General features: G+C 37.4%; 1 protein-coding gene across 3 annotated transcripts in view; it reads right to left on the bottom strand.

Annotated features, from left to right (window-relative positions):
- FMN1 (formin 1) overlaps nt 1–27063 on the bottom strand; it is a 355246-nt gene that overhangs the window by 41499 nt on the left and 286684 nt on the right. The gene's annotated exons all lie outside the window — the stretch shown is intronic.

Genomic DNA, 27063 nt, shown 5'->3' with positions numbered 1-27063 from the left:
ATGGTTCTTTTACACATTCTGCTTTCTCATCAGGAGATATTATTATATATGATAATACATACCACTCTTATAGTTTACAAATGTCTAGAAAAATAGGTGCCATAATTTCTATGAACCTTAGATTCCTTTTGTTTAAGGCTACAATGACGTAAAATGTATGACAAAAAAATCATTTTATCTAGGGTATGGGATACTCCATGGAAGGTAGTAAAGGATTTTAAAATATCACCATTTTATGAAGCCTGGCTCTGCCATATACTACCTGTGTGACTGTGGGTGAGTCACTCATGGTCCACTATGTAGTTACTGCCTCATGTGTCCTCTGAGAACAGCCACAGTGAGCACTCTCATAGTACATAAATGAATTGTAGTACATCATACATGTTATGTATAATTGTGCATTAGAAAGATTAAATGAGATAATCCATGTAAAGTGCTTAGTACAAAACATATGCTCAACAAATGGCATAACAGGTATTCCTAGTACCTCATCATCCTTAATGTCACAATTGATTTTAAAATATAAATTTTATCAAGTTACTCCTGTGCTCAAAAGCTTCCAACTGCTTGCCATCACCCCTGACATAATCTTTAAAGTCCTCACAATGTCCCTGAAGGCCCTGCAAGTCTGCTCCCTGGCTCCTTTATGACATCACCTTTTCCTCTCCACACTCATTCCTTTCCAAGCCAGCTGGTGCCTTGCTGATGCTTGAGTGCACTGAGCAGGTGCACCTACCCTTCCTCCTCCCAGGACACCCCGTCCACCGACACCCTGCCCACTGCCTCTGGGCGACTGCCTCCCTCCCTCCAACAGGTCTCAACCCAAGCATCACCTTCTCTGACCTCACTAAAAGAAGATCATCCCTCCTCACACATGCTCCCCTCCCATCCCCTACTTCCTCCTGTTATCTTTTCCCCTCATAGCCTTTATCAGCTCGACAGACTAATTTGTTTACTCATTTGTTTATTATACGACAACTGAATGTAAGCTCCAGGAAAGAAGCAACTTCACCTGGCTTGTTTTCGGTTGTGCCTTAAACATGGAAATGGCCTGCATATGAAATAAGTTATTTTAGCTTAAGAATGTATATATTGGATATAGGTTGTTGAAAAACGAGAGATACTAGGTTTCCTAAACATAAAACTTCATATTTAGAATATGAACATAGGCTAAAGAAGATGGTGAAGATAAAGTTGTATGCTATATTCTCTAAGTCCAATATATTTCATCTAACAAAAATGATTTCTTTTTTTACATTAAAGTGATTTAGGTTTGATAACTACAGCATTTTAGGTCAAGTCACAGTTATGGCCATCTTTTGCCATGTAATTTCCACCCCATCCTCCTAGCAGGAACCTCTGTGAATTAGACTGGTTCTTAGCCAATCAGATACAGACAAATGACCCATGTCTTGCATAGGCTACACCAAGTTCCGCAAAATGTGAAATAAACTAGTGGTTTGATCTTATCCAGTGATTCTAAGTCACGGGCATGGTCAACAGGAGGAAGATTCTTCCCAGGCCAGAGTGACCTGCCTGAAGCACCTTTGCTGTTCTCTGTCACCAAATGGTTTCTAAGTGGCTGCTTTTGCTCTGTGTTAAGTAAACTGTGGTCAAGTTGTCATTGCATACAAACTTAGTGACAAGAAATATCCTTTCCAAACTGAATTAAGCATTACCTAAGAATTTGCAATGGCTCTATGAATATGGTGACTCAGGAGAAAAGCCACATCCAGATGTAAAAAGAGGTATTACCAGGAGGCAATGCAAACAGAAAAACCTCTGAGGGTTTTAGGGAAAAAATTGCTCAGGAAAATGAGAACTTAGAGATGTCAGTTTTTCCTAAGTAAAGGGTTTATGTACAGAAAGAAAAGGTAGGCCCCTCCACGGTGTGACCCGGAAGTTGGACAAGCCTCAAATACATCTTCTGCCACAATGTGTGAAATTTCTAAGCATGTTATTAATACATTTTAAAGACTTCAAAATGCTCCAAGCAAAACAAAAAGACATTACCTGGGAGGAAAAAATTTAAAGACTGGAGTCACATATGCAAATTCTAACATCTCCAACAAATAAGGCAACTGTAGGCTGAGTGCAATACCCTTATATTCCAACATTTAATCCCAGGCTTCTCAGGACTGGAACGGACTCAGTCTCAGTGGAGGAAGCCAACAGGGAGTGGCTGGGAAATGGGAAGGCCAGGTCCCATGTGAGGGAGGGAAGGCACTTGCCAGTGTCACCAGGTATTCCACCTTTTTCAGAGAAGCTAGGATTTTTGAATGATGTTTTCAACTTAAAAAAGAATGTTTCAAACACTGGGTAGGACAAAAAGTACATTCCTGTTGGTCACATCTCACTCTGCAAACTCTGACTTAAGCCAGTAGTAGTTATTGGCATAATGACACAGGTGGATCTGTTCTTTCATTCCATGTGCCAGACCCTATTCTAGGTGCATGGGATCTCCCAGTGAAAAAAGCAGACAAAGGTCCCTATAGAACTTCCATTCCATTTGGAGAAGATAGTTAAATCTGAGAATGTGATCAAGTATGAGTAATTTTTTATAAAGGGTAGCAAAAAACAAACAAACAAACAAAAAATATACCAAACCAGAGCATGGATTGTTGCCTATAAAATGAGACTCTATGTTCTGAATTCAGGGCACCTGCCGCCAGAACATGCCACATAGGTACTTGGCATGAAAAAGGGAGAGACGATGCTTAAATTGAAGATGGCAAGTCTTAGATAACAATTATCATTAACTACCACTTTAGCTAGCAGTGGCCCTGAATCTATGTGTGGGATTTATTTAGACTTCTATTCTACAGAGCCACACAGATAACAGTATTTAGGTGCTTCTTTCTTGGTTTAAGTTTAGGATCACATGTGTGGTGGTGGTGGGGGGTGGGTAGGTTTCTTAGAAGTTTGAAGAAGTTGTCAGAAACTGACACAGCACCAGAGGAGACAGAGAAATAACAGGCATCCCCAACCTTACTCCTCTTTCTCCTCTTTCTTTTACAAAAAGGTGTCTCATTGTCTGCACTGAGTTAAATGTAATTATATTCCAAATTTGGAGAGTAAAGCTGCTCAGAATGATGATAGTCTCACAGTTTAAGATGATAAAAGCAATAAGGAAAATGAAGCAGAGTACTGAAAATGAAAATTTTCACTTAACATCAATTCTGTCTTCTGATCTTTACAAAGGCTACATATACACTGTGATGATGTGAATTTCTGGAAGTGTTCAGAGAAAGTTGAGTGGTCAGTTTGCATGATGACCTAACAGCATATGATAATTTTTCTGTCATTGGTAGAACAGTGTTGCTTTTCTTAAACTTTAATTTTTTCAAGTAACAGTTATTTTTCATAATTCCATGTCACAGAAAGAAAAGCACATGGCTTCTTTTGAAGGTTTTTTTTCCATTTAAGATATATTTATGTGTATTTTATTTAATGCAGCCTTTACTGAATAAAGACCACTTGTTTTTGTGTAAATCTTTAGTGCCTTGGAATTTGGTTTTCTGGTTCATTTCATGGCCAGTGTCTCATTAGTTATCATAAAATCGCTCACAAAAACAATTCTGAAATTCATAAGTACTGTGGTCTACCAAGTGAAGCAGAAATGGCCCTTTTTAGTCAATGGTTGTAGGCCCAAGGAATGCAAATCAGAACTTGAGATAGCTAAATGCCATGTTTTAAGCCCCGCTTTGCCACTTAAGCATCATGGATAAATTGTATGTATTCTGTGCTCCAGTTTTCTCCTCTGTAAAATGAAGACAATAGTTCCTACCTCCCACATAGCTATGATGGCTACATGCAAAGGGAACAGTGCTTGGCTGAGTCAGAATCTTTGCAGCGAGATCTTTGATGGTTCCACATCATACTGAGGCTACTGGGCATTCAAGCTTCCAGCTGGACAGCTGTTCTGACAAAGTTACATGCAGGTGTAGCATAGTAGAAAAAGTTTGGGCTTTGCATCAGGTGGACATATAGTGAATTTCTGCTCTGCCACTTATTAACTGAAACACCTTGGGGAAGTCACTTAATTCTACTGGGTCTTACCCATAAAATTGGAATGATAAGACCTACCTTGCAAAGTGGTTGTGACAATTGGATGTACTGAACATGAGAGATTAACTCAGTGAATAACATAGCAGGCATTAAAAAATGGCAGCCATTCATTACTGACTGGCTAGAAGCAAATGCTCGGAATCACTATTCTAGCTCTCTGACTTTTGGATGAATAATATAAAATTGCAAGCATAATTCCCCTTTCTTTCTTAAGAATGTCCACGACTGTGCTCAGTGGATGATAATTTTGCTTGTGATCATTTTTCAAGTCACATCAGGTGTCCTCTTCTCAAAACCTCAGTTTTCCCATTTCACTCACAAAGCCAGGGTCCTTACCATGCTGGTAAGGCTCTTTACAGAAGGGTTTTCCTTACGTCTGACCTAAGTAAGTGTATTTGCTATTTTGTTTTGTTTTGTTTTATTTAATCCTCAGGAACAAAATAGAGAAACTGATTTATAATTTTGCAAATACTTGGGAGTTGAGGGTGGACGGGTGGGGGTGAGTAGGGTGTAGGTGTGAGGGGACAAGTATTTATGATTATTCCCACCTACTGGTAATTCTTTTTCCCACTTAATGATCATTGAGTTATGCAATCTCTGATCTGATTAATCATTTCCCCAATACTAAATGAAAGATATGATGAAGGGGTCTTTTTAAAAAGTAAGTTTTCTGAGAACAAAGACTCATTCTTTAAGCTCCAGACTCTAATGACCTATTATAGGTTCCCTGCATGCACAATAAATCTCGTTTTCTCTATTGACACCAAATTGTCAAGTTAAAAGGCAAATTGAATGAATCCCTATCAAAATGCCAACTGCATTTTCCACAGAACTAGAATTAATTCTAAAGTTTATATAGAACCATAGAAAACCTCAACTAGCCAAAGCAATCTTCAGGAAAAAGAACAAAGTTGGAGATATTATGCTACCTGATAGCAAACTATACTACAAGGCTATAGTAATTAAAACAGCCTGGTAGTGGCATAAAAACAGACATAGACCAATGGAACAGAATAGAGAGCCCAGAAATAAGCCCATACATATATGGTGAATCACTCTATGAGAAAGGAGGCAAAGACATACAAGGGGGTAACAACAGTCTCCTCAATTAATGTTGAGAAAACTGAACAGATACATGCAGAAAAAATGAAACTAGACCACTTTCTTACACCATATATGAACGTAAACTAAAAATTGTTTAAAGACTTAAATGGAAGACCTGAAACCATAAAACTTCTATAAGAAAACATAGACAATAAACTCTTTGGCATTGGCCTTAGCAATTCTTTTTTGATAGGTCTCCTAGGGCAAATACAACAAAAGAAGAAATAAAAAAGTGGGACTATATCAAACTAAAAAGCTTTTGCACTGCAAAGGAAACCAGCAACAAAATAAAAAGGTGACCTACTGAATAGGAGAAGATATTTGCTAATGATACACCTGGTAAGGGGTTAAAATACAAAATATGTAATGAATGCATACAATTTAACATTAAAAAACAATCTAATGAAAAAATGGACGGACTGTTGGTGGGATTATAAATTGGTGCAGCCACTATGGAAAACATTCAGAGGTTCCTCAAAAAATTTAAAAAAGACCTACCATATGACTCAGCCATTTTACTTCTGGGTATTTATCTGAAGGAATTGGAAACACTAATTCAAAAATGCTAAGCACCCCTCTATGTTCATTATAGCATTATTTAAAATGGTCAAAATATACATGTCCATTGATAGATGAATAGATAAAGAGGTGATATGTATATACAATGGGTACTATTCAGCCATAAAAAGAATGAAGTCTTGCCACTTGCAAAAACATGAATTGATTATTATGCAACCTGAAGTAAGTCAGACAGAGAAAAGACAAATACCATATAATTTTACTTATATGTGGAATCTAAAAAACAAATAAACTAACAAACAAAACAGAAACAAATTCATAGATACAGAAAACAGAATGATGGTTGTCCAATGAGAGTGGGGTTGAAGAGATGAGTGAAAAAGGTAAGAGGGATTAAGAAGTACAAATTGTCATTTTATAGAAGTCAGGGAGATGTAATATAGATGTAGTATAGACAGCATAGGGAATATAGTCAATAATATGGACAACTATGTATGGTCAGATGGGTACTAGACTTACTGGGCAATTACTTTGTAAAGTATATAAATGTCTAATCACTAGTCATACACCTGAAACTAATATAATATTTTATGCCCACTGTAATTGAAAACAAGAAAGGCAGACTGGATTATGCCATGCTTTGTTAGCGTGTGCACTAGCTCCCCTCCGTCCAGCTGAAGGACGCACACTGCGCAGTCAGCCCTCACAACCTGGCTCCAGCTGCTTCCCATTAAACCCTCCATGCCCCTGTCCATTGTTCCTGGCACTCCACCTATTTTTTTACACCTTTATTTTGGGCATACTGCTTCCTGGACTTTGAATGTCTCTTGACCCTTGCCTTTCTCCTTCCCAAACACACACATTGTAAAAGTCTTTTCTTTCTTTGAAAACCAAGTTTTCAAAGAAAAATTCAGTGGTTCTACATGTTAAGTCACCTCCTCTCTGAAGCCCTCCACATGGGCCTCTCCTTCCAGGAGAACCCCAATAGCACTGTGCTCATACACATGGGACATGGTACTGAGATCATCTGCAGGTGGTCTGCTCACTCTACTAGACTCTCTGCTTCTTGAGGACAGCAACCAAGATTCATTTCACAAACTTTCTCTCAACTAACGCCTAGCTGGTACTCTGGTTATTTGACAGATGGAGACCCACACTCACAGAATGCAGCCCCTGCTCATTATCTCCGCACAGGGGGACCTGGGCCCATTTCCTAGCTCAGCAATTTCTAATCTTCCAATTTTCTTTTTGCAACAAAATAAAAAGCAGTCCAGCAAAGAGTACTGATTTTCATCCTGTTACATCCTGTTTTAGACATATTATTGAGATTGACATATCACAGGCACAAATAACATTAACCCTTGAATTTCATCTGGTTCAGACTGAACTTTTAAAATACAGGGTAGGGCAAAAGTAGGTTTACTGTTGTTTGTATGGAAAATAATAATTAATAAACAATAATATAGGAATAAAGTCTCTGTTTCACGTATTAACAACTGTAAACCTACTTTTGCCCAATCCTGTATAATAATGATAAAAAATATAAAGTTTTTATATGTGAAAGTACACTTCCACAAAGCATTCAGTCTAAGACTATTCATCATTTAAATGTCCCTAAATATGCAGATTTTATCCTCAAGAAGGTCGCATTTGCACACTTAAAAGTGGCTGAAGGAGGAGGTCACTCTTCAAAGAAAGTGGGGGTAGTGGGGGTGCTATGCCAAACATAATTAAGTCATATTTACAGATACCCATCTGGGAGGTAGTAAATTGTGAAATGAGGCAAAGGGACGGGGGTTGGAATATCTTCCTAGTATTCTTTACACAGTCTATTACACTTTAATACACCATGGTTTATAGACCTGACGTGGTTGGTGTAAACCGACAGGACGCACAGTAAAGAAACTGCTTTTATTACAGCTCTACAAATAGAGGAGTCAGGTGATGCTAACAGGGAAACAAAGGCAGGAGCTCCACTTCATGTGGCACCATCTTACGAGAACACGGCAGTCATTTCGCATTTCTTAGAAAAGCGCCCCGTCAGGCACTGCCCAGGAGGAAAGAACGCTTTCCCCAACACAGGCAACAGCACACTGGCAGTGGGAACGGGGATACCTTTTAACATTAGTTTGAGAAGAGAAAACTATAAACATGTGGAAACACTGAGTTTTGGAGCAGTTGTACCCTTGCATTTTTTTTCTCTCTCTCAGTATGCTTGCCCACAGAGGATACCCTCCTCGCTGTTCTTCCTATTTTATTAGTTTTCCTGATTGCAGTTAAATGAGAGCAATCATTGCAGGTCTTGTCACAGAGTTCACATTTGCAAATGTCTAGTTGGGTGATAAATCTCTGGAGCACGTGGGGCCATTTGTGAGATTTTCTGTGTAAACTGGTCTGAAGTTGTGAAAAGGCATGAGATCAGGATTCCCAATATATGGGTATAATTTGATTTCCAGGTCACCTGTCTAAGGCCAAAGTAGTCTAGAAAACTCAGCTTTTTTGATGAAAGTACCGAGTAAAAGACATTGTATCAGAAGGCTTTGAAGAGGTCTTTAGAGTCATAAAATCAAAGGAACCCAGATAAAAGGAGCCTTGAAAGTCATCTAGTCTAACTCTCAGGCTGATGTTTGAGCCAAGATCCTGTAGTGTTCAATCAGACTTTCCAGAGCTCATCTTTTTCATCATTTTTATCTGCCATTGTTCAGTTGCTCTTCAGAAGGGAGCCTGAATATTTTTATGGGCATCAAAGGAAAGCAAAACGCTGGCATCACCTAACTTGGGCACCTGGGGCCTTTCTCCACCAAAGTTCTTCTGAACTGCAGACCTCAGAGAATGACTTGAACAGCTCACTCTCTCAGTCTCTTCCCCCCCACGTGAGCATAAGGAGTACCACTCCAGATGCATAGGGAGATGCCAACTCTTTAAGCACAATGGTGGCCTTAAGGCAGCAGGGCTTAACTCCTCATAAAAGGTTGAAAAATTCTGATACATCAAGCTTATGAAGCACTTATGATTTTAAGTTACTTACATTTTTATATTTCTAAACCCAGGTGTGATAATATTAGATACCTCATAAAATATCTTACTGTTATAATAATTTATATTAGAAAAATCTCCATGATTATACAATGGAAAGAAATATTCTTTTGTATTCTGTGATGACTGTAATTATTATTTGTGTAGGTGATGAATACAGTTTAAGAGACTACAATAATAATTGTAAGTGTTCATGAAATTATGCATCTGATTTTTCTTTATAGTAGTTATTGTAAAAGTAAACATTTTACCTGGTCAAAATCCTAGGAGGCAACAATGTTGTGAGTATAATTGGAACGTAAATGAAGTAAATTTATCCACTATTTATGAATGACTTATGAGTCAGCCCTCTGTAAAAGCTGTATGAATCTTTTTTTTCAATATACCTTCTTCACCTTAGATGAGAATTTTGTGCCACAGGAAAGTTTTTCAGCCACCGACAACAATGACACAACACTCCACCTTTAGACTTAATAGGAATTCTGCTCATTCTTCTTGAAGGCAACCATTTAATTAGCTTTTAACATCCCACTATCTTTTCCACTTTGCTTCTGTTTAGTCAAGCGAAGTTCCTCATGCTGTCCAACTTTCTATACCCAGCAACTTTTGGCTTCAAGGTGACACAAATGAGATTACTTGAGAAAGTTGATATGACAATATAATCTGTAACCTACTATAACCTAGTCCAACAATTTAATTTTATAAAAATGAGAAAATGGATATCTAAGTTGATGAAGTGGCTTTCCTGGGTCACACTAATAGTGTCGGAATCCAGGTCTCTTGACTCATAATCCGATATACTTTCTAATGCCCCCTGCTGCTTCCCAGAGGTGGGGGGCAGTGTTTGTCTCCAGAATTCTCAAACACAAAGGTGGTATCTTGGAGCTGCACTGTACTGCACATTTTTCATAAAAGTATATACATCAGTGAGAAAGTGCCAAGATGGAATTTCAGCTTTCACTCTAAATTTCCTGACTCTTGATGCTTTAAAACAGACCATGGGGGTAAAATTTTAGAATGATCCAGTGAGAGGCTCATTACCATTAATGGGAGTCAGGTGTCTGCAGCCTCAAACAGGGCCGGCCACTCTCCCTGCTATCTCGTCTTCTAGGCCCACAGAGACCTTTAACTTATCAACATTAATGGAAGTGGCATGTCTTTTGTAAAAATGCTTTTTGTTAGTCATTTTGTCACAGATACTTCTAAATAAGCATATTTATAAAATATGATTTTCACTTAGAGAAGAATTATACATAAATCCTGTTTCCTGGGGTGTCTACCTTGTATCCCTGCCATCCCATCTCCAATGGGAAGGCTCAGGCCTCCCACCATACTTTAGAATTTTTCAGGGTTCATGGAGGAATAGTGAACTCTGTCCGCAGCTTCATTGCTTGTGGGGTAGACATTGAATGAATCATCATTTAGGAAATATTAGGAATGGCAAAGAAGCTAGGTTTCTAAAAGCGGGCTGCCCCCACTTTCCTCCATAAAGAACTTTGGTGAAATTTCAAAGACAATGGGGTTCAGAGTCATGAGACTATCAAAGACCATCTGGTGATAAACTGCAGGTACACTGACACTGAAGGGGTTCTCCTTCCCCACACCCCTCTGTCCTATCTTGGGATTAGCACTAGCCTAAAGGTATAGCTCGTGTAGTTTCTGGAAGGCATGTACTGAGTTTTTTAAAACTTTGTATTCAAAATGCTTAGCACTTGAGATGATAAATGAAGTGTTAATAAATCAATAACTTGTTGATCCATCAATTGGTGAGAATGACTATAAATGTAGCTACTAGACTGAATTTGGTGGCAGGCTTACGAGCAAAGTGTAAGAGAGTCTATGCTCATTTTTTCTTCCTTTTTACACTAGTGCTCTTTTTTAAATTTTTTTAAAAAGATTTTATTTATTTATTTATTTTTCAGAGAGGGAAGGGAGGAAGAGAGAGAGAGAGAGAGAGAGAGAGAGAGGGAGAGAAACATCAATGTGCGGTTGCTGGGGGTCATGGCCCAGCATGTACCCTGACTGGGAATCAAACCTGAGACACTTTGGTTCGCAGCCTGTGCTCAATCCACTGAGCTACGCCAGCCAGGGCTACACTAGTGCTCTTTAAAAGCAAGCACCTTGTTTATTCATTTGTTTGTCTTTTATTTCATCGCATTTTAATACTAGATTTTCCAACAAATCTTTCTTTTAGCACTGCATTAACAAATCAGAAAAAAAAATAAGTTCACCAGTTGACTTCTTTGGGTTTCCCATTAATTAATTGCCTATGATGACTATCTGTGCTACTTAGGGCCAACGCTTGATTCTTCATACCTCCACTTGCTCATCTATATACTGGATACAATCAAACCATATACTCGAGGACTTTGGAGCTAGAAGAAATGTAAGAACTTACCTATCAACTTCTCATGCTACACAGGAACTAAGTTAAACAATAGGAGACTGAATAAATAAACATTAGATTTATGATGATAGAACACCGCACTGACCCACGTGTGACCATTTCAGCCCACCAGCCACAGCTAATGGGATCCAAGGGGAGTCAACCCACTAGCTGCTATTACTCATGAGGCAGTTTAATACAAATGACTAAAATAATGAAATTGATAGTGGTGGCAGCAATGATGATGATGATGATGATGATGGACATTCACACTCAAAACGCTGGGTCTGGGTGAAAAAGGTGAAGGAAGTAAAAAAAATTAATAAAAAACAACTCATAGACAGCAGTATGGTGATTACCAGAGGGGAAGAGGGAGGGCGAGGTAGAAGAGGGTAAAGGGGGATAAATGGTGATGGAAGAAGACTTGGGTGGTGAACACAAAATAATATACAGATGACGTATTATAGAATTGTACACTTGAAACATATATAATTTTATGAATCAATGTCACTCCAATACAATAAAAAGAAAAAAGTTAGAATATAAAGCATTAGATTTGGTGTGGCTAATAAAATTTATATTACAGAAATAAATAATACATCTACTTTAAAAAAAATCACATGTTATACCAAAATGTTACAGTTGCTATTTCTGCCTTTCTGGTTAATAGGCTTTTTGTTTTCCATGTGTTTGTCAAAGACTTAGCATCATTTCATATAATAAGAAAAAGATAGATGCTGCTGGAAGCGGCAGCAGAGCACGTTGAAAACGAGTGACTTGCCTAAGCTCATACAACCAGTCTGGGGCAAAAAAGACAGAACTTGTCCCCTTACTTCAATCTAGTTTTCACTGAACCACAGTGTTATTCTTTATAGATTCTTGCTTAAAATTATAAAATTATCATATTATTGCACAGTGAAAAATTAGAAAAATAAGAAGCCATAACTGAAAAACCAGCATTTGAATGGATAAGTTAAATTTAAATGAATAGTCACCTATGTTAAAGACCTAAAGTTGTTTATTTATAAACTTCCATCTACACACATGAACATGGAATTCTATGATCTCTATAAAGTAACCATCCACATATTTTTATAAATTGCCCAGAAATACATTCAATATGAAGAATGTTTTTAATCACATTTAAAGACTAAATCTCAGATAAAAAGCCGTTATGCATGGTCAGAGATCTTAATAGCTTGAGGTTGATCTTAACTAATCAAAAATGAAAAGAGGGGAGAAAAGCCATACTCATATATCAGATAAAATATAATGTGGCACCCACACCTTCACAAAGAGTTCTTCTTTAGATTTATATATACTAAACCTCTGACATCTCTGTTCATAAGACACTTGTTACATAATTGAAGCTTTCCCTCTAGGTAATAAGTGTTCACATGCTTAGTGATGAACACGAATGGACCACCAGAATGTCCAGTAAGTTACCATGAAACACCCTGGCTATCCTTAAGCCAGTCTTCTTTCAGAACCCTGGCAAAGGTGAAGTGTACTTATTAGGAAACTGAATTTACAGAGCCATGGTAACTGAAAAAAAAATGTCTAACTTCCCTGACATCTGCTACTCCTTTGAATATTAATTTAAATACTTTATCTACTTTTCTTTCAGATGATCAAGAATTTGTCATAGCTGAGGATTTCAATTGATCTACTAGAAATGGTAGCCAAGAATAACCATAATTTCAGTAGCTGTGATGTTACCAAGAATTTAGGTCCAAGGAAGGTTAAGTAATAGTCTGCTTCTTGGGAGATATTCCCAAGAAAAAATTTCTGGAAGAACTTGGATTCTCAAAGACGATGCTACAGAAAACATTTTCCACATTAAAGCCCATTAAATTTGTTCTACCAGTAGAAGTTTTGCGTACACACACAGACCATTAGTCCAGGGATCCTAATCAGAGTCAGTGAAAGAAAACAAAGAAATGAGCTTGGTTTTAAAATTGACCATGCTGCTCATAAGACTGCAGAGGTCAGAGCGCTGATGGTGAGTTTAATGGGATTCAAGGTGGCTCCTCTGGAGTCACCTTTCAACAGTAATTGTCATCCTCCTTTTTCTGTCACCCATTTTTTTTTACAAATTCTTATATTTTCAAAATATATATATATATTCAAGCAAAAAAGAAAGAAGATTCATGGACAGGGATAACAGTGGGGTGATTGCTGGGGGAGGGGGTATAAGAGGACTAAATGGTAATAGAAAAATACACTAAAGATTAAATAAAAAACAAAATACAAAAAAAAGAAACCTACTAACAAAGATTATATTTTCCTAAAATACAAAAGTAATCAATCCTTACTGTAGAACATTTGGATATTTGAGGAAAAAAGAAATAAAAATGGTGTATAGGCTTTTTTGAATAATGGCATAAATCAATATTTTTATTCATTTTTCAGAAATGCAGGTATATACTTATAATCACATACTCATTTGGGGTTTTTTACACAGTTGAGATCATAATGAATATATAATTCAGTTTTTTATTTTTTCATTTAACATGTCAAGGCATATGTCAACACTTAAGAATCCTTTTATAGATAATTTGTTATTTAATTTCTAATTCTTAACAATAATTTTTGAAAAATAAGCTTTTATTTCAAAGTGGGTATGGAACCCATTCTAATAAAACAAAATAATCTTGGGTTTCTAGAAACCCAAGATAACACTTCAAAATGATTTTCTGACAGTATTTCTTAAATGTGACCTTGTAGGGAAATGTTTGATTAGAAAAGACTATTGAAATATTATCAAGTAGAATTAAAGCAGATTTTAATCTTTTGATTCAACTTGGAAATAATCTATTGCTTCACCCTTTAGTCTTCCTCTTTTTGTGGCTTAGTAATGTTTTAGACATCCACAAGTATTAAAATTGTGTCTAATGCTACAAAATAAGGTATAATATCTGTCTATGATTCTTAAACCTAGTATACTTGTTTTGTATTTGAAAAATATGGGCTAAAGAATATTTGAGTAGGAAAAGCTATTGAGGGTCAGCGTATGCTTGGCAGCAAGTGTGAAGCCTCTGGGCATATGACAAGCCACACACACACCTGGCAGGAACTGGGTCTCCCTGAAAGCCTGAGAGAAGTGGAGATGCTCGACACTAAGTAACTTGGAGGAGTGCCACTGTCTCCTTTAGGCAGGACACTGAGGTTCTTTGTGTAAACGGCATGAAGCTGATTTCAGGAAGGAAAAAAAAAATACAACTCATGAAACCAGAGGCTTGAAATGTTTTGCTGGAGAAAAACCATAGCATTCCCTGTCCTGTGGGATGGTAACAATGATTTATGGAGCTGAAGTCATTTCTTGTGATTTCGCTTCGGGGAGATTGGTTTCACATGATCTGTGAAGCCGGGCAATGGAAGCTGAAGAAGAACCCCACATGTTCAACTGAGGCTTGGGACCTGCCCTCTTCAAGGGGATTCCAGAGCTCCAAGGAGGGGGAGGGAAAGCAATTGCTTTCTGATCCATGAACCCCCTTCTCCCCTCCCACAAGCTCATTAGGTGGACACACGGCTCTCTTATTCTCTTTCCTTTTAAAAGTATTACTACTTCTGCTGTGTGGCAGTAGAAGCTCATTGTAAATGCACAGCAGGATAGTAGCAAAGCCTAGATTAATTCCCCATGGATTTATATGAGTCGTTCTCACCCACGATGACTTGTACCGTTTCAAAGGTGCTTATGCTGCTGTTTTTATGGCTGGTCACTAACTTTATTCTGGCATATGGCGGTTGGCGCCATGACACGGAGTGAACATTTTATACCTGAATTAAAGTGGCTATTTGACAGTTTCTGTCAGAAAGTTCAGAGCAAAGAATTTGTGGGACAAGATTTATTGCATATTTTATATGGGACACATCTGTTTCTTTGCTAGCTTTGTTCCTTCCCTAAAAAAAAATTAAAGACATTTCTTAAAGAAATATAACAACTGATTGAAAAATGAATTTCCAAAGCAGAAGAAAAATATGGTCAAAATTTAGGTGTCTTAGGGAATCATTAAAAAAAAACAAAAAAATCCGCTTCTCATTTTGAGAAGGAAAAATGACTCATAGTCATGAATAAAATCTCAGTTGAAACAATGCAGTTATCATTGGTAGTTATTTTGTGGTTGACTTAATGCCATTTGTATAATGAAGTTAAAAATTTAAGTGCATAACCTACCATTTTCTGCATACTTGAAACAGGACTGGAAAGAATAACCTGCCTTTGATGTACTTTTAAAGATTTTTGCCATCCTAAAAGGTGGACTAAATAGTAAGTCCCACCACATCAGCATTAAACAACAACAAAATCACAGATGTTTAAATATTTAAAATCGATATACCTAAAGTGCAGACTATTTCCCACCAAAATTCGTCAACACAAGGTGAAGGGCACACATAAACTTCATCCTCATCTTAAACACTCTTCTGGTTGTAGCAAATGAACACCGTTGCAGAGATTCATGGTTACAGAAACACTGGGCCCAACCTGGGTCCTTGTATTATTAACAGGCGGGCTACTGTTTCTTTTAACGGCCACAGGAGAGGCTTATTCTGAGCACTGAAAAACTGAAAATAAAACTTCCACACAAAGATTTGAAGAATTAATTTTGAATTACTTTAGGTAATATTCATTCTCATAAAACTATTAAGCATTCCATAAGTTCTCTTTCATAGCCCTCTGCACCGCACCATCCTTTACCCCTGATGACATTCTCATCCTCTTCTGAGACTCAACTACTGTTATTGGTTGGAAGTATATCGTTTGAGAATTGTGAGTGTCCCTGTGCAAACGTGCAAGGTTTTTTCTAAGTCAGCTATAGAGAAGAAAATTTGCTTGCTCACTAAGGACATACAGTTTTAATTTTATTTGAGGCTGTCAAATAGTCCTCCACAGTTAGAGTGCCATGTTATACTATTAATAACTTTAATCAGTGATATCATCAAACTTTAATTTTTGCAAGTCACATAGATTTTGGAACAAATCCTTACTGTATGTATTGCAAACATCTTTTCTTGGGATTTTGCTTGCTTTTTGACTTTGTTTGCAATGTCTTTTATTTATACATTTAATTTTTTAAAAAAATTTCATTTATTTTATTTTGGGAGGGGAAACGAGGAAGAGAGGGAGAAAAACATCAATGTGTGGTTGCTTCTTGCATGCCCCTTACTGGGGACTTTGTCCGCAACCCAGACATGTGCCCTGACTGGTTACTGAACTGGTGACTCTTTGGTTGGCAGGCCAGTGCTCAGTCCACTGAGCCTCACCAGTCGGGGCTATACATTTGATTTTGAAGTAGTCAAAGTAATAAGTACTTTCTTTATATCTTTTAAGAACTTTTTAAATTCACTTTTAAAAAAGCCTTTGCTACTCCCAGGGGTATAAAGATGTCCCATATTTTCTTCTATATGTTTTTGTCTTTTATTTGTCTTTTTATATTTAGTTGATTAATCATTTGGAATTGTGTGGGGCAAGACTCCTTTTTCTGTTTTTGAAATGAATAAGCACTGTTCAAACAACACTGGTTTTCTAAAAGATATTCAGAGTATACAAATTATGGCAGTTTTGTTTCCTTTCCCATATTTAAACATGTCATTTCATCTTCGTTCACAGTCCCCTGGCTAGGTCTTCCAGCTTCTGGGGAAGGTTGACCCTCATGTTCATTGTGATTACAGATGCAATGGAACTTGCGCCACCATATTTATTTTTGCTCTTTCATTTCCAGTCTTTCTATCTATTTCCTTTCCCCCCTTTCCTGGCTTTCTTCAGAGTCACAAACTTGTTTTTGTTTTCTTTGTCATTACCAGTTTGAAAATTATTAATTTTAACTTTTTGATTGAATACATTTAAATTTCAACACCCATGACACAAATGTTTGTGATTTTAAGAGTATCTAGAATTAGTAATAGCTCTATGCCCTAACCCTGAGCAGTAAAGGGTGGCCTGGTTTTCCTTTCTCCCTCTGACAAATCTCATGGACATATTCTGTGCGACATCTCATGTTGATATCATCTGCAGTTTTACTTTCAGATTACCCCAAATCAATTTTTTATAGTTAATATTTAATCATCATTTTATGATTTTACTTGTTCAGTATATCTTTTGCCATTCCACTTCTTCCTGGATTCACTTTCTTATTGAAGGAGTGCAACCTCAAGAATGGATTCATGAACAGCAAACTTCCTAGGCTCTGTATGTCTCGAAAATTCACTTTACTCCTTCATTATGATGATCATGTAACTAAATACAGAATTCTAGCTTCAAAATTATTTTCCTTCAGAATTTTAAATTTATTGCTTTATTGTTATCTTGTATCCAGTGTTCCTGCTCAGAAGTTTGTTGTTTAGCTCCCAGAATTTTTCAAAAGCCTTGTTTCTCAAAGTTGATTATAAGGAGTTGGAAGTATGTGTATGTGTACATTTATCTTCCACTGCCTTGAAGAGCTCTGTCAATAAAAGACACAATGTCTTTCTTCTTTTATAGAAAGTAATCTCATTGTTTCTTTGAGTATTTTTTCCTCTCTTCTCTGGACTTGTATTAAATAAATTAAATTTCTAAAAACATTTTCCATATCTGAGCATTTCTCCACACTTTCCATACACTTTTCTCCTTATGTTCTATTCTGGAAGAATTCTCTTGAGTTGATCTTTCACCTCTCTCATTTTTCAGTACCGTCACTTTACCATTCTGTGAATTCACTGATTTTTTAAAAAAATTTACTTAGCCCAAATTTTCACTTCTATGTTCCTCACTGGGTTCTTTTTCGTGGACCGGTGCCCTTTTGTAACTCTCTGAGATTATAAAACATGATCTGAAGACCTCTTCTATCTACAAGTGTATTTTCTCAGGTGTAAGTTCTTTTGCTTGTTGAGTTTCACTGGTTTTCCCCAACAATTGATTCTGGAGAGTGACCCAGCCTTTGTAGTTGAGTCTCGCCATTGGGTGCAGGAGTAAGATGTGATGATGCAACTTGTATCCTAGTTGTTTGGGGGAATGTAGAGGAGGGATGGAATGTTTATTGAGGCAGGTGTTCCCTCATATCCTGAGACTTCACAGCTCTCCAAGGCACTGCTCTGACTCTCCCTGCAAGAGCCCCATTCATGGCCATGTCTCAGAGGAAGGCAGGCCCTACTGTGGGCATCTGTTCCAGAGGTGGCCCTGCCTTTGCAGAATGAGAAAGCTCCCCCAAGAGTTGTAACTGTAAGAAATTGCTTACATTTCAAAACTCAACATTGTACCTGTCTTCCCCATGATTTATAAGATTGATTATGCATGCTTTTCTTAGATTTTAGAACCTAATAAATTGCCAAAGTAGCAATCTTGCTATTGCATTATCTTACAAGTAATGATGTGGATTGTAAACAATCATAATTAACCACTTAAAAAATACACATTTTAAAGGAGGTACATAGCAGCACAGCCCCTAAAACACACTATTCCAACTCATACTGGAAATCTAGTCATACATATTTTACAGGTAACATTCACATTTGCAAAGCATTCCACAGAATGGGCTACTCCGAATGTAAAGGGAGAAGGCACAGAGCCCGGAGCTAGAACATCCTACTGCAGAAATAGTGGAAGGCCATGTTGGAGCTGTGGGCCCCTGATGAAAGCCACGTGCTTCCTTTTTTAATGTTCTATGAAAGGGCCTCTGTGAATAAATAAGAGTTCATTTAAGTGCTGGGAGTTACAAACATTTGGAGAACAAGGGGCTGGGGATGGCAGGACATGGCATCACTGACAAGTACCATACTGTAGTCATGGGGAGGACTGGGGGTGGAAGTAAAAGCAGGGCTGGACAAGGAGGGACTTTTTAAAAATCCTTCGTTACTTTATCATTAATTATATTATTAAATGACTGTGAAGACTGTTTGTAAAGGGACATGTCCCATTTCCTTTGTCCCATGAAATGCAAGTCTACTGGAGCAGGATCTGGAGTCCAACAGCGATTTGCAAAGGTCCAGATTCTTACACAGTTTCCTTTGTGCCAAATAAATCATGCATCACTGATGCATTAAGTTACATATAGGTAATGATTTATAGTTTACCACACATTTTAGAAACTGTGTTTTGTTAAAATGATCATGAAAGACAAAGTACTTATCCCAGCAAGCCCGATAGGGTCATGTTTAATATCAATCAATATCTCAACCATTCTCATCACCTTCTCTCTCCCCTCCACTGGCTCTTCCTCTTTCTCCTCTCCTACTCTAAATATATTCAGCCTCCAGGCTCTCTCTTAGCTCTCCTCTCTTCTATCTTTACATGATTAGGTGGACATATACAGCTACCATTCTTCTGCTGATGAATCCCAAGTTTATATTGCTGACTCCACTAGCTTAACAACAGATTTGCACTTCTCCTTCTCTGCAGGACAGCACAAACAGCTGTCCTGAAGTTCAAATGACCCCTGACTCTCCACTATAACACAAACCTGCCCCTTTCAAACTCTGCCACAGCTCAGTAAAGAGTATCACCATTCACAAGGATGATCAAAATCTGGGAATTATTTTTGGCTTTTTCCTTGCTTCAACTACAAGGTCAAAATTGTAATCAGATCCCTGTCTTTTCCACCTCCAAATATATCTTGAATTCATCCATATTTTTCCATCTGAACTTCCACCATTATGGTCCAAAGTGCCTTTGTTTTCACCTGAGTTATTTCAATAATTTCCTTATATCTGCTCTTGCTCCTTTCCACTTATTTTCTACATAGTAATCAGAATAATCTTTTAAAACATAAGTGCAGTCATGTTGCTTTCATTTTACCAACCCTCTCGAGGCTTCTCATTGAATACTAACTAACATCCAAATTCCTTCAGGGCTCTGCCTGGGCAGCTTGGCCCACTTCCTGTGGCACTAGCCCATGTTAGTTTCCCAGTATGCCAAGCTCTTCCCCAGCTCAGGACTACCACCCATAATATTCCTTCTGTTTGTGGTGTTTTTCTTCCTACACTTCCTGTGACTAGATCCTTCCCTGTCCTACATGTCATCACTGCAGAAAGGACTGTCCGCTCTTTTAAAGCAGGTTTCTTAAAAGTGTGGCCCTCACCAAACCTAAATATTCCACAATTTGTAGCATACGTTGGATTAGTTATTTGCTTTTAATTGTCTCCTTCCCTTCTTAATTGTAAGTTTATCTGTTTTGTTCATAACTATGTAAATTGTGCCTACATAGAACCTGACACACTGTAGGCCCTCAACACTGGCTGAATGAATTCTCTGTTATTCTTTGCACTGCAGTTGCCCTACTGTACAGTCATCTGTTTAGGATTGGCTCTCCAGGCGGGGCTGTGAGATCTTCAAGCCAGGGAACTGTCTCCTGCCTTTGCTTGGCACAGTATTCGACACATTGTGGGCCTATACATGAGAAATGAATGGTTATGATTAGGTACTCAGTAATCTTTTTTCAAATTGTACAATATTAGACCTGACATGCAACATCAACTTGGGTGATGTTGTTTAGAGTAAGTAGTCTCCAGAGGTTAAAAAAAAAACACATTAGTAATAACCAGAGGCCAAGGAAATCATGGATAAGGTCTGTTTGGATAACAAAACTTAAATGATGGAAACTAGTTTGAAGTAGTAGTCAGAAATAGCTCAGAGAGAGACCTAGGGAGCTGACTCTCCCTCTGGATGTCTAAATCTATCGCTGACTTAGTAGACAGTCCCTGAAAAGGACTGTCTCTTACGGCATCCCTTCCCTCATATGTCAAGAGGCCTGGTAACTGTGTTTTTCACAAGGAAAGTGGGAAGACAAATGAGGTGGTATAATGTCAAGGTCTGCAGTCCACTGGAGAAAAGGCACCCTGAGGAGAAAGGAAGACTTTCTGAGGGTCCTGCTTACTGTAGCCCAAGAGGCTGGATGATGAAGGTGTTGAACAAGACCAAAGTTGAATTCCTTAGAAAAAATGTTTCCCTGATATTAAAAAATTTTTAAAGGAAACATACTAAGAGGGTATGCTTCCATCAGAAACTGATGGAAGGAGTTGATGCCAACAAATCAAACAGAAGGAAGATTTAGTGAAAAAGAGACCAAAAGCAGAATCAAGGGATCCCAGGGAAGCACAGACCAATTTCACGAGAGAGAGAAGCAGTGAGAGACACAAGGGTGGTGACTCTTGACATTCTTTCTAATCCACAGCTGAGTCTAGACTTCTTGACACTGAACTCTAATTCTCTGCTCCATTTCTAACTTATGCCCACCAAAGCTTACTTTAGAATTTTACATAGAAACCAAAAGAGACCTACCTTACATTAGAACACTAGGTGGTATAACACAGAATGTTTCATTAAAATGTTCCAGGCAGTTTCCAGATAGCAATAGAACTGTGGAAATGCTATTCTGTATGCCCTTCCCTGTTTACCTCCAAGGCTCTCTCCAAAGTTACTCTTTCTTATGTCTTTCTACTACTTTCCAGATAAACAAGTTCAGAAAATACAAATGTCTGCCTACAGTTAATGCAGTGGCCCCAAACTGAAACTAAATAAAACTGAGAGGGAATTAAAAGAGGGTTGAAGAGCTTGCATTCCCTCAGGCTTGTTGCCATGTCTCCATTAGGTGCTCGGTATGTGTTTATTTTTATAGCTCTTTTGTGAATAGATGGTGTGAGACAGAAGTCTTATTTCCAATATACATTTTATTGAGCAGCCTATAGTCAATCTTTCCAAGAAGAATGATGAGAAATTATGATCCAAGAGCATTATTGTCCTTCGAGGGACCAAAGAGAATTCTGGACCTTATTCACTCAAAAACTTAAAGATCATTTATGAGCAGTAAAATGATTGTCTTTGGTTTTCAGCAGTATTATTTTGGGCTGTGTTTATGGCTTAAGTCCCAGCTCGTCACAATTATCTAATTTTGCATTCCCATCACTTTCACATATGGACCATCACTATTGCATTGGGTAAGAAAAAATGCTTGAGGAATCTTGTCCTTCTAGATGGAAAGCACATATATAAGAAAGTAGAAATAGCTTTAATGCTTGTGCTACTTTGTAACAAGAATTCTAGCCATTTCACATAAGTGCCTTGTTTATCTTTCCAAGTCCCAGTGAAGAAGAAAGGACACACAGATTACCAGCTCTCCTTTATAGGGGAGTTCCAGACTGATGTAACTAACTTAATGACAGAAAGGAAAAGGTATACAGATAAAGAAAAGCAAGGCTTATTTATGCAATGGAATGATCTATAGCAGCTAAAGAATTAGATCCATATGTATCAATGTGGATAGATTTTCAAACAATTTGGAGAGGAAAATTAGGATGCAGAATGGTAAACCCAGGATGAGCCACCCTTTCTACCCTGTTTTCACTGCCCTCCTGAAGAAAGCAACATTTCTTACTCTAAATTTGCCAAATTTTGATCACTGAGAGTCATCCAAAGACAATTTCAGTTCTCTAAAATAATGAAGCCAATTCAAAAAGTGATAGCTTATCTTTTTATCATGTAGACTTTTCTTTCCACACTGGGTTTTTGTAACAGTGAATGCAGTTTATTCTGGTTGTAAGATCTAACAATTTGAGTAACAGTTCTGCATAGCATCTACTGCATTCTGTAAGGGATGATCCAAAGGGCTATCTGTCTCCTCTGAGAAAGAAAAATACATACTTGTGGTTAAAATAGTATCACGATACTCAGATAAAAGGAGGGATTTAGGTCTACCACTTGGCTCATGCTCCATTCTAAGAAAACCACTACTTTTTTTTTTTTTTAGCAATCTAATAAAATTACTGTGGAGAAAATGCATGCTCTCTGACTACTAGAAATGTTGACACAATAAAGAAAACTTTTAGTAACTTCAATGCCTTTTTTTTACGGATTTCAGAATTCCTCCCCTATGTTACTTTATGACATTTCCAGTAAACAGGGAGATAGTTAAAACACAGCATTTCTTGGAAGATGACCTAAGGCAAACCTCTTATCTGTTGGCACCTTTATACATGTGCTACACATCAAATGTTTTGTCATCCCTTAGAGGAAAGGTCCTGGTGGATGGCAGGTATGTTAATAATTGCTTTCTTGTAGCAACAGCTAGCCATTTGGTCACAAACTCAAAGCACAATTTTTAAGAACACAAAATTGGGATATCAAAGCCCCAGCCAAATTGGAACAAACTTCTCTGCTTCTTCAAGGTCTACTCTAACTTATTATATTGATGTAACTGGCTAGATATCCAAGAATAAAACATTGTTATGTAATGTCTAATCTAAGACTATACAATAGTGAGACTAATCAAACCTTCTTAATATGTTAAAAAGAGACACTTAAGCAAAAGTTCTGTCTACATTGTGGCTCTTCAGAGTGAGAAACCAGGAGAATTGGACAAGCCATCTTCTACTTACCAGTGGCTAGTTGGTGAATAATCCAGGTCCCAGCATAGTCAGGGATACTTTTCAAAGAATGAAAGATTTCTTCTAATGTGCACTTTCATTAACACTAAGAAGCCCATACAGGGCTGCTTGGGGTAGAATGGTGTGAGTCAAGCCAGCAGCCCACACCTTCCTTGGAGGTCAGTTTCTGGGGACTGGTTCTCTGTGCCTAAATTGCGTGCCCTGAGAGGAGATGGACACAATCACATTCCAAGACACCTTATTTGGTGTTATTATGAACTGAGCCTACTGTCTCAGCTTACAAAAACAGTAAGGATCTTCTGACCCCTGCCAATTGATGTAGATCACCCTTGCATCTGTTTAAAGTCTGGGTTCCATAAGTGATGAACACAGTTACAACTCTTGTGTTGCTGGCATACAAAACAATGATCTACATTAGATATGACTCTGACCATGAATATAACCCCTCAGAAACCTCAGTGGTGGGAAGGAAGAAAAGATTTAGATGAATACTCCCACAGAAATGAAGGGACGGAGCATGTCTCTCCCATGGGACAAAGGTAGGAGGTACTGATTCCAACTCAAATTCTACACTTGTTTGAAGAACTTATATTGACTGAAAAGAAGAAATAAATAACTAAATTAGTATTAATTTTATCTACAACTCATTTAAATGGCTCCTTTGGTTTTAAAAGCAATTGGACCAATGAAGGGGATTTCTACATTTCACTAGGTAACATATGATCCTTTATTTAGGTTGCCCAAAATTTCAGGGAACCTGGAAGGTTAAAGACTGGCTCCGAAATGATCAGACACAGACCACCTAACAAATGATAAGATATAAGAAAATCTCATAATCCTTGCAACTGACTAGACACTGACTATTAGATAAAACCAGAATTTTTTTTTCTTTTTAAACCACCCAGTTGTAGAGGATAGAACCTCCTGACTCACAGTCTTCCATTCTTCATTAGTTTGTTGTTTTGATCACATTTCTGAACTTGTTCTTTTGGTTACATAACAGTAGGGAGACTTTAATATTCCTTCTCAAATCTTGTTTTTAACTCCAGATACATTTTATTCCATTTATGACTTAAACAAGGAAGAACCACTTTAAATGCTCCTTTCCTTTTTTGGACCAATTCAATTTGTGTTTACTCAGCTGTCACTGCATATGAAGCAGTGGGGATTCTAAAGTGAGAAAAATAGAAACCTTCCCTCTTGCATTAGCTGATGTCTCAAATATTTAAAAACTGAAGGAAGTGCCACAGAGGAAACAGAAGGAGTAACAGTTACATTAATAACAGAGGGAACATAATATTCATAGGGGTAGGTCTAAGGAAAGCCCTGCTTCTCTGAGGAAAGGGTCATACCTCCCAAATACTCCTTATTTCTATTACCGCTTTCTGCTTGCTCAACCACTCTAGCCCAAGCCACAGAAATCCTACGCTGAATTCTTATTTTACTCTCCCTGGGGTCTTCCTTTGACATCAAACAAATCTAGCCTGTCTGAGTTCAGCCTCCTCATTTGTAAAATGGAAATAGTAATAGTGCTTCCCTCAAGGGTCTTTTCAAAATGAGACTAAGTGAATGGCATACAAAAATGCAACTGAATTCTGGTATTAATTTTGTATCCTGCCACATTGCTGAATTCATCAGTTCTAGTAGTTTGTTGGTGGAATCTTTGGGGTTCTTTATATACAGTATCACGTCATCTACAAATAAAGACAGTTTTACTTCTTCCTTTCCAATTTGGATGCCTTTTATTTCTTCTTCTTGTCTGATTGCTGTGGCCAGGACTTCCAGTACCATGTTGAATAAGAGAGGTGAAAGTGGACATTCCTGTCTTAATCCTGCTCTTAAGAAAAACACTTGTAGTTTTTGCTTGCTGAGTATGATGCTGGTGGTGGGTTTGTCATATATGGCCTTTATTATGTTTAAGTATGTTCCCTCTTATCCCATTTTGCTGAGAGTTTTTATTATAAATGTATGCTGGATTTTATCAAATGCTTTTTTGCATTTATTGATATGATCATGTGCTTTTTATACTTCATTTTGTTTATGTGGTGAATCACATTTATTGATTCACGAATGTTATACCAAACTTGCATTCCCAGAGTAAATCCCACTTGGTGATAGTATATGATCTTTTTGATGCATTGCTGTATTTGGTTTGCTAATATTTTGTTGAGGATTTTAGAATCTATGTTTATCAGGGATATTGGCCTATAATTTTCATTTTTTAAAAGGGAAATTATGAAAACAATCCCACTCACAATTGCTTCAGAAAGAATAAAATACCTAGGAATAAATCTAACCAAGCATGTGAAAGACCTGTACTCAGAAAATTATAACACACTGAAGAAAGAAACTGAACAAGATGCAAATAGGATCTTCTTCATACCATGTTTATGGATAAGAAGAATTAACATCATTAAAATATCCATTCTACCTAAAGGAATCTACAGATTCAACACAACTCTCATCAATATTCCAGTGACATATTTCATAGAACTAGAACAAATATTTCAAAAATTTATATGGAACCACAAAAGGCCCTGCATAGCAAGTGATCCTGAAAACAAAGTTGGAGGAATCACGCTACCTAGTATCAACTATACTATAAGGCCATAGTAATCAGAACAGCATGGTGCTGGCATAAAAGCAGACATGTAGACCAATGGAACAGAATAGAGAGCCCAGAAATAAACCCATGCCTTTATAGTCAGTTAATATCTGACAGAGGAAGAAAGCACATACAATGGGCTAAAGATAATTTATTCAATAAATGGTGTTGGGGAAATTGGACAGATAGATATAGAAAAATAAAACTAGACCATCTTCTTACACCATACATAAGAATAAATTCAAAACCGATCAAAGACTTAAATGTTAGACCCAAAACCATAAAAATCCTAGAAGAAAACATGGGCAGCAAAATCTCGGACATTGCTCCTAACAATTTTTTATTGAATGTATCTCACCAGGCAAGGGAAACAAAAGAAAAAATAAACAAATAGGACTACATCAAACTAAAATGTTTTTGCACAGCTAAGGAAAATATCAACAGAATAAAAAGACAATCCACAGAATAGGAGAACATATTTGCCAATATATCTGATAAGGGGTTAATATCCAAAATTTATTAAGAACTCATAAACTTATAAAACTCAACATCAAAAAAGACAAACAACCCAATTAAAAAATGGGCAAAGGACTTGAATAGACACTTCTCTGAAGAAGACATACAAATGGCCAATAGACATATGAAAAGATGTTCAATGTCACTAATCATCAGAGAAATGCAAATTAAAATCATAATGAGATATCATCTCACACCTGTCAGAATGGCTATCATCAATAAATCAACAAACAACAAGTACTGATGAGGATGTGAAGAAAGGGGAACCCTTTTGCACTGCTGGTGGAATGCAGATTAGTGCAGCCACTGTAGAAAGAGGATGGAGATGCCTCAAAAAATTAAAAATGGGTTTGCCTTTTGACCCAGTGATCCCACTCCTAAGGATATACCTGAAGGAACCCAAAACACTAATTCAAAAGGATATAAGCATTCCTATGTTCAAGGCAGTGTTATTTATAATCGCCAAGATATGGAA

Source organism: Phyllostomus hastatus, unplaced genomic scaffold, assembly GCF_019186645.2.
Source record: "Phyllostomus hastatus isolate PE091 unplaced genomic scaffold, TTU_PhHast_1.1 phas_scaffold_501, whole genome shotgun sequence".
In the NCBI taxonomy this organism is placed as follows: domain Eukaryota; kingdom Metazoa; phylum Chordata; class Mammalia; order Chiroptera; family Phyllostomidae; genus Phyllostomus; species Phyllostomus hastatus.
Note: the sequence above shows the minus strand (reverse complement) of the source record. Positions and strands in the feature narration are given on the sequence as shown.